Raw genomic sequence first — 7,508 nt, forward strand, 5'->3', positions numbered from 1 at the left:
TCTCCTTATATTTTTAATCAATTTCACATTATTTAAAAAAAAAATCCGTCCCTAATTAACTGAACTTAAGATACACCTCACTGTTGTTGTTGTTCTTGTGTATCACTGAGTTGGAAAAGACCCATTGTTGACTCTGGTGGGTTTTCAGAGGCAGTTAATCACATGGGAGAAGATTTCCCATTCTTTTCCTGCGGAGCAGCTTGTGGATTCAAATCGTGTGCCTTTGGGATTTCAGTGCAGCTTCTTGCCACTAGGCCACTACACTTTACAGTAGAGACATCATATAAATGTAACCTACTAGGAACATTGATACGTATTTTTCACTGTTAAACAACTCATGATACATTACATTGTGTGTGGGTCCTATGGATGTTAAGGGTGAGGGAAGCCTTCAGTGTCCCTCCTTTCTCAGGACCTCAGACACTGGAAAGACCATGAGACTGTAATCATTGTGTAAAAGCCGTTGATCATACTGGTTCCCTTTTAGTGCTTAAAATTTATGTAAGAATTGGGATCTTATCAGAGTTTTAAATGTGGAATTTACTGTTGCCTTAACAAGAGCATTAATTTCCATTGTGTATGTAATGTTTTCTAATGTAAACATTAAGGTGAAATATATCACTCTAAAGTTCATTTTCAATTCTGTGGCATAAATAAGTATAGTTTATATTTTCTAATAATTTGTCATGTTTTAATATATTATCAGTATATAGTATAGTATGCTCTCATTGTGCAAAATTTATTTTAATGGAAAAGGGCACAGAAAAGAAAAAAAACTCAATAGAATGTCACCATTTTATTTTGGATATTATCATTTCAGTGTACTTTGTGTGTATACAGCAATGTTACCTGAAGAATTACTGTATATTTAGAGCTGTGTGGACAAATTTTGTGTTGCACCTCACTCTCCCAACTGTTGTCTTGATTTGTGGGTTATTGATGAAGAAAATGCACAACAAGTTTTTACTATAATTCCCACCATACCATAAATGAACTGTACTCTCCAGTGACATTGTGAGTAGCAGATTTTGCATGGAAAAACCACCCGTTCTGGAGCCCACACAGAGAAAAGACACTAAACACAAGAGCAACAATGGAAATATGAATAAATTGGACTTTATGAAAATGAAATTTTTTTGTATTTGAAAGGACATTATCAAGAAAGTGGAAAAAAAACTTTTGCAAAAACATCAAAATTGCAAATCATGTATCTGATATGTACCTAATAGCTAAAATATGAAGATGTCTTACAACTCAACAACTAAAAGATAAACCACCTATTTTTAAAATGGGCAAAGGATCATAGTGTCAGTTAACATCAGAATGTTTATGCTAAGAGAAAGAAATTGGATATAAAATGTCACAAGAGTAACATTTATATGGAATATCCAAAGTCAACAAATCAATAGGAAAGAATAGGAGACAGGAAACAGATTAGTGGCTGCCAGGGACAGAATGTGAGAAGAATGGAAAATACATGTTTCCTGAATATAGGGTTACTTTTGGGGGTAATGAATGATTTGAAAGTAGATGGAGATGATGGATACACAGTATAATGTATAAATGTCACTGAATTCACTTTAAAATGATTCTTTTTTATGTGAGCTATGCCTTAATAAAAAAAGTTTCTAACAAAGCCACTGCCATCAAGTCCGTTCTAACTCATAATGGCCCTATAGAACACAATAGAACTGCCCCATAAGGTTTCCAAGGCTGTATATTTCTACAGGCTCAGACTATATTATCTTTCTGCAGCAGACTGGCTGGTGAGTTCAAACTGTCAGTCTTTCCTATAGTAGCTCAACACTTAACCTACTGTGCTACCCAGGCACCTTGTAACAAGGTGCTTATTGCCAGAAGAAAGGAACATTCCATTAATCATATTATAAGGAAAGGCTTTATGTGTTTTATTTATAAGGCCAGTACTCCTTTCCAGAGCACTTCAGGCACAAGGCCTCTGCTAAGCCCACTGCTTTGTGGTTGCCTCCAGGTCTCTGGAGTTCTGTGATGTGTTATGCTGCTTTCATAGTGTCCTACCCTGTCAGAACTAGGGACATGGGTCCTAGGCTGTCCCAAAGAGTGAGATCAAGAATAAGGAGTCAGAATCACTCACCACAACATCCCATTGATTGCCTTCCTAATCATCCCATTGGCTCAGACTCAAGCCTAGAAGCATGTCAAACTGTGGAATCAATCAACCAGCTATGTTAGACCCCACCTTGGCTAGCAAAGTGTCTTCATTTCTTTACTTTGAAAGATTGACCTATCTCAGCAAGTGCCTCTCTCTGAGATCTAACTTTTCCAATAAAAATTGCCTTTCTTTCACTTTCATCCTACCTTCCTGCCTTTCCTCTCAACAGTGCTCTAACAGAGGTTCAGTCCATGATAAGATACTTTTGAGCAGAACATAATTAGTCCAAATCCAGGGAATTTGGTCATGGCTGGTTTTCCTTTGTCTCCCACTTGTTTCAGTCCTTTGTCCAAGCAAGGAGACCTGAACTGGGGCATATACTATGTAGTAACGTTTTTGGTGCTAAAATCCAGGATTACACAAATGAAACCTGAGATCACTTAAGCGAGAGTCCAGGACCGCTTGAAAGGATAGAACCTTCACTATCACCAAAGTAAATAAAAACAGTTCATGAGTGAGAACACACACCAAGCATGGCAGAGAGAGAGTAGAGAAGGTTTAAGATAGTCTTTCTCTACTACAATCTAGAGAGTCATTCTCTTCCCTTTTATCTTTGCTCTGTCTGCATGTCAGGGCAACATGTTTTTTGATATGAGGGAGGGCAATGAGTTAACTTTCTTAGACACTTAAGATAATATGCTTTTTTAAAAATTGAAGTCAGAGCTTGGGTTTGAGTTTTTCTTTTGTTGAATGGGAATGGCAGGACAAAAGATGATGCTTTTTTTTTTGCAAGTAGAATAGGAAATTTATTGGAGAAGATGGAGTTTTGAGTTGGACTAAGTACCAGCTTAAAATAATGAAAGGACAAGATTAAGATATAGTGTCAAACCTAGGCCCAGACCTAGAAGCTGTTGTCCAAATAGAGCAAGTGGTCACTGTGTGGTTCAAAAGTCAAGAAAGGAGTGCATCTATATGCCAAACAGATCAAGAGGCTGGACTTTATGAAGAAAGATATGGTATCAAAATTGGAGGAAGACTCATCAACAACCCGTATTATGCAGATGACTCAACTTTGCTCACCCAAATAAAGTAGGACTTGGGCACCTACTGCAGAAGGTCAGGGACTGAAGCCTGCAATATGGATTTGTACCTCAAGAAAACAAAAATCCTCACAACCGGCCATTAGGCAGCATCATGATAGGTGAAGATAGAAGTTGTTAAGTTTCATCTTGGTTGATTCCACAATCAATACCCTTGGCACCAGCAGTTAGGAAATAAAAAGATGAATTGCTTTGGGAGATTATACTGTCAAGGGCCTCTCCAGAGTGCTAAAAAGCAACTGTATCAGTCTAAAGACTGCATCCAAGCCATGGTCTTCTTGCTTGCTATGCATCTGAAATATGGATAGTCACTAAGGATGACAGAAGAATTGATGTCTTTGAGCTGGGATGCTGGAGAAGAGAACAAACAGGTCTTGCCTGGAGAGGGTAAAACCAAGATGCTCCTTAGCAGCTAGGATTTTGAGGTTCTGTCTCACATACTTTGGGCGTGTTGTCAGAAGGGACTCATTGGAGAGAGCATGCTTGAAAGAGTGCAAGGACAATGCAGGAGAGGAAGATCCTGGGTGAAATGGATTGACACACTACCTGGCATAATGGGTGTGTTGGAGTCAGTGAGATTGGGACAAAATAGAGCAGGGTTCAGAAATACTGTATGTAGGGTCACTATGAGTCCTGGTCCATTTGAGGGCACGTTTCTGATTAACATAGAAACAATAGCTAGCAGACTAAACCACTTAAATCTGTCAGCAGCTATAAGGTACCTATTCTCAGATATGAAGTTAAACCTCATGATTCTTCCTCTTTTAAAACACCAGTCCTAATTGTAAGGTTGCCAAGGAAGGACAGTACCCAGTGCAGGCCAAGAAAGATAGTTTATTGAGGAGAAACTGCTGGGCTGGATCTCAAGCAGAAGACCAGCCCCACTAATAGCTAGAGGGGGATTTTATACTTTCTTACATGGGAACTGGGCAATGGGATGCATACAGATGCTTCTTTAAAGAGAAGTGCTCTGGTGTCTCAGATAACTATTCCTGGGAAAATGGGGGTTAGGATAGTTTCACAGAGAGAAAAAGCACAACTGTTGTTTCCTGTTATTAGATTCTTTCAGTAGCCATTCTGAGAGAGGAAGGAAAGGGTTCTGCAGTCCTAATACTAATAATTTGCCTGGTTAATTTTCTAAACCTTGCTTATTTTATCTATTGGTGAAGTTTGTGTCTTCCAGGTTCCAAGTGTTCCATACCAAGCGGATGACTCTACAAAGGTACAACCTTATTTAAACCCTCCCTCCTAACCCTGTTTCTCTGAACACTTGACACAGTAGCAGGACATTTATGAATTGGGGGCATACAGTTTTGAGATTTTAATGAAAGTTTATAAAGACTTGGATTTCCATTCATTCACTGCTGCACATTTTCCTCCCTGGAAAAAAAGTCCTTTCATTGTTATATAGTCCCCACTGCCCCCTCCAGACCACTTTACTTTGCAACTCTTATTCTGAACTCTTGTCATGCCAATGATACCTAATCATATATTTCTTTTATATAGTCCTTTCCCTCATCTATTTCAATGACATGTACATCATTTATTCCCTCTTTTCTTAGTTTTCCCCCAACCCCATATCAATCCTGTTCTATAACAGTGGTATTATGCATTATTTGGATTTTTGTGGCTGAGATATTTCACTCAGCATAATATCCTTCATGATAATCCATTTTGCATAATATTTCATGAGTTCTTTATTTTCTGGTGCTGCATTATATTCCATTGTGTGAATATACTAGAGCATCACTGTTTGTTTGTTGATGGGCACTTCTGTTGCTTCCAACTCTTTGGTATTGTGAACAAAGCCACAGTAAACATGGGTGTGCATATATCTGCTTGGGTGGCAGTTCTGATTTCTTTAGTTTATATTCCCAGTAGTGGAATTGCTGGGCCAAATGGTATTTCTATTTCCAAATTTTTGAAGAAGTTCCATACTGCCTTCCATAGTGGTTGCACCATTATACACTCTCACTAATATTCTGTGTTTACAATGAACCAAAGATCTCATTTTTCAAAGACTGCTGTGGGTTGTTATGTCCCGTCGAGTTGCTTGTGACTCATAGCGACCTTATGTACAAGAGCCCTAAACTCTGCTCTATCCTGTGCCATCCTCATTTCCGACACACTCATTCCCACCACCCCAATTACAGACTCAATCCATCTCATCGAGGGTCTTCTTCTCCTGCGTGGTCCCTCCACTCTCCCAAACATGATCTCCCTCTCCAAGTATGGCTGAAAAATAGTCTTATCCTCTGAGCTGCTGAATTGTAGGTAAACTGACAACATAATTTAGTCATGTCAAGTAAAATTTAAAGAATTATATAGAAAAAGACACATGAGAAAAATAATTGATTGGGGAAAAAACCTTTACAGTACTCCCACAAACAAATAATAATGAAAAAAAAAAAGACATAACTTGCAATATAACTAGGTGGAAATTGTGGAAACAAAAAAAAATAAGAATACTCAAAATTTGAAACTCAATAAGCAGAGTCAATAAAAAAATAGGAAGCTGAAGAAATAACTTGATAACTAGAAGTGTTGTTGTTGTTGTTGTTATGTGCCGTCGAGTCGTTTGCGACTCATAGCGACCCTATGTACAACAGCCCTAAACCGTGTTCTATCCTGTGCCAATCTCATTGCCTCTGATGCACCCATCCTGATTACTCCAGTCACTGAATCAATCCACCTCATAGAGGGCCTCCCCCTCCTGCGCTGTCCCTCTACTCTACCCAGCATGATGTCCCTCTCCAAAGACCTGTCTCTCCTTGCAACATGTCCAAAGTATGTCAGGCGAAGCCCCAGAATCTTTGCCTCCAAGGAGTAGCCTGGTTTAACCCTCTCTAGAATGAATCTGTTTGTTTTCTTGGCAGTCCATGGTACATTCGGTACTCTTCTGCAGCACCACAGCTCAAAGGCGTCAATTCTCCTTCTGTCCTCCCTAGTCATTGTCCAGCTCTCTGATGCAAATGAGATCAGCAAAAATCTAAAAAGCAGACATTAAAATATTAAAAGCAAAGGAGATATGGAGGATGTAATGCATCTACATACATTTCATCAGAACTCTGAGGAGAGGAGAAAAGGGAGAAAATTCATTATTTGAAGAGAAGAGATAATGACTAAAAATTTTTCAGAACAGATGAAAAATTTGGAATATGCTCCTGAGGTGTGTTCCACATTATATACATAACAAAAAAGTGAAGTTGTCAAGGACTTCATTTTACTTTAATTCATGATCAATACCCATATAAGCATGTGTCAAGAAATCCAATGATGTATCATTGCATTGGACAAATCTGCTATCATATATTTATTCAAAATCAAGGTAAAGAGTAAGGTGCAACTTCCACAAGCCGTGGTATTTTCACTTTTTTATATGCATATGAAAGTTAAACAACAAAAAGAAAAAATGAAGAATAATTGATGACTTTGCCTTAAGATATTGGCAAAAAATTGAATATACTGATGTTGACAGGGGCCATTGAGTTGACTATGACTCATAACAACCCTATGGACAACTATTTGATACACTATACAATTCTACACCATTCTTAAAATCTGCACTATACTCAAGCCCAATGTTGTGCTAATTCTTGTCTTTGAAGATTGTCTTCTTTTCTGCTGACTCTACTTTTTTCAAGGACTGTTTTTCTGATAATGTGCACAGTATGGGATATGAAGTTTCATCCATCCTTGCCTTTTAAGGAGAGCCTTCACTGCAAATCCTCCAAGACAGATTTCTTTTTAATTTTTGCAATCTATGTTATGTTCGTTACTTTTTGCCAATACAACTGTTCAAAGGTATCGGTTCTCCTTTGGTCTTCTTTACTTATTGTCCAGCTATCACTTATTAGTCTTTGAATTGTCATTCTTGTTCTTTAGCCCTGTACGGAAGTTCTTCACAGCAGATTTGTCCAACATACCATCAATGCTAAGACAACAAGTAGATCTGTCCTGGAGAGGTCAAAACCAAGTTGCTCCTTGGAGGCAAGGATTTTGAAGCTCTGTCTCACATACTTTGGGCATGTTGCCTGGAGGGAGCAGCCCTTGGAGGAGAACATTATGGTTGGAAGGGTGGAGGGACAGTGCAGGAGAGAAAGACCCCAGGTGAGATAGATTGACACATAGACTGGAGTAATGGAAGCTAGTGTATCAGAGACAATGAAATTGGCTCAGGATAGGGCGGGGTTCAAAACTATTGTGCATAGGGTCCCTATGAGTAGCAAGTAACTAGATGGCATATAACAACAACAATACATCTTTTGATTTTTTTT

This window comes from Elephantulus edwardii, unplaced genomic scaffold (genome assembly GCF_000299155.1).
Source record: "Elephantulus edwardii isolate Elephantulus edwardi_28Jun2011 unplaced genomic scaffold, EleEdw1.0 scaffold00226, whole genome shotgun sequence".
Lineage (NCBI taxonomy): Eukaryota > Metazoa > Chordata > Mammalia > Macroscelidea > Macroscelididae > Elephantulus > Elephantulus edwardii.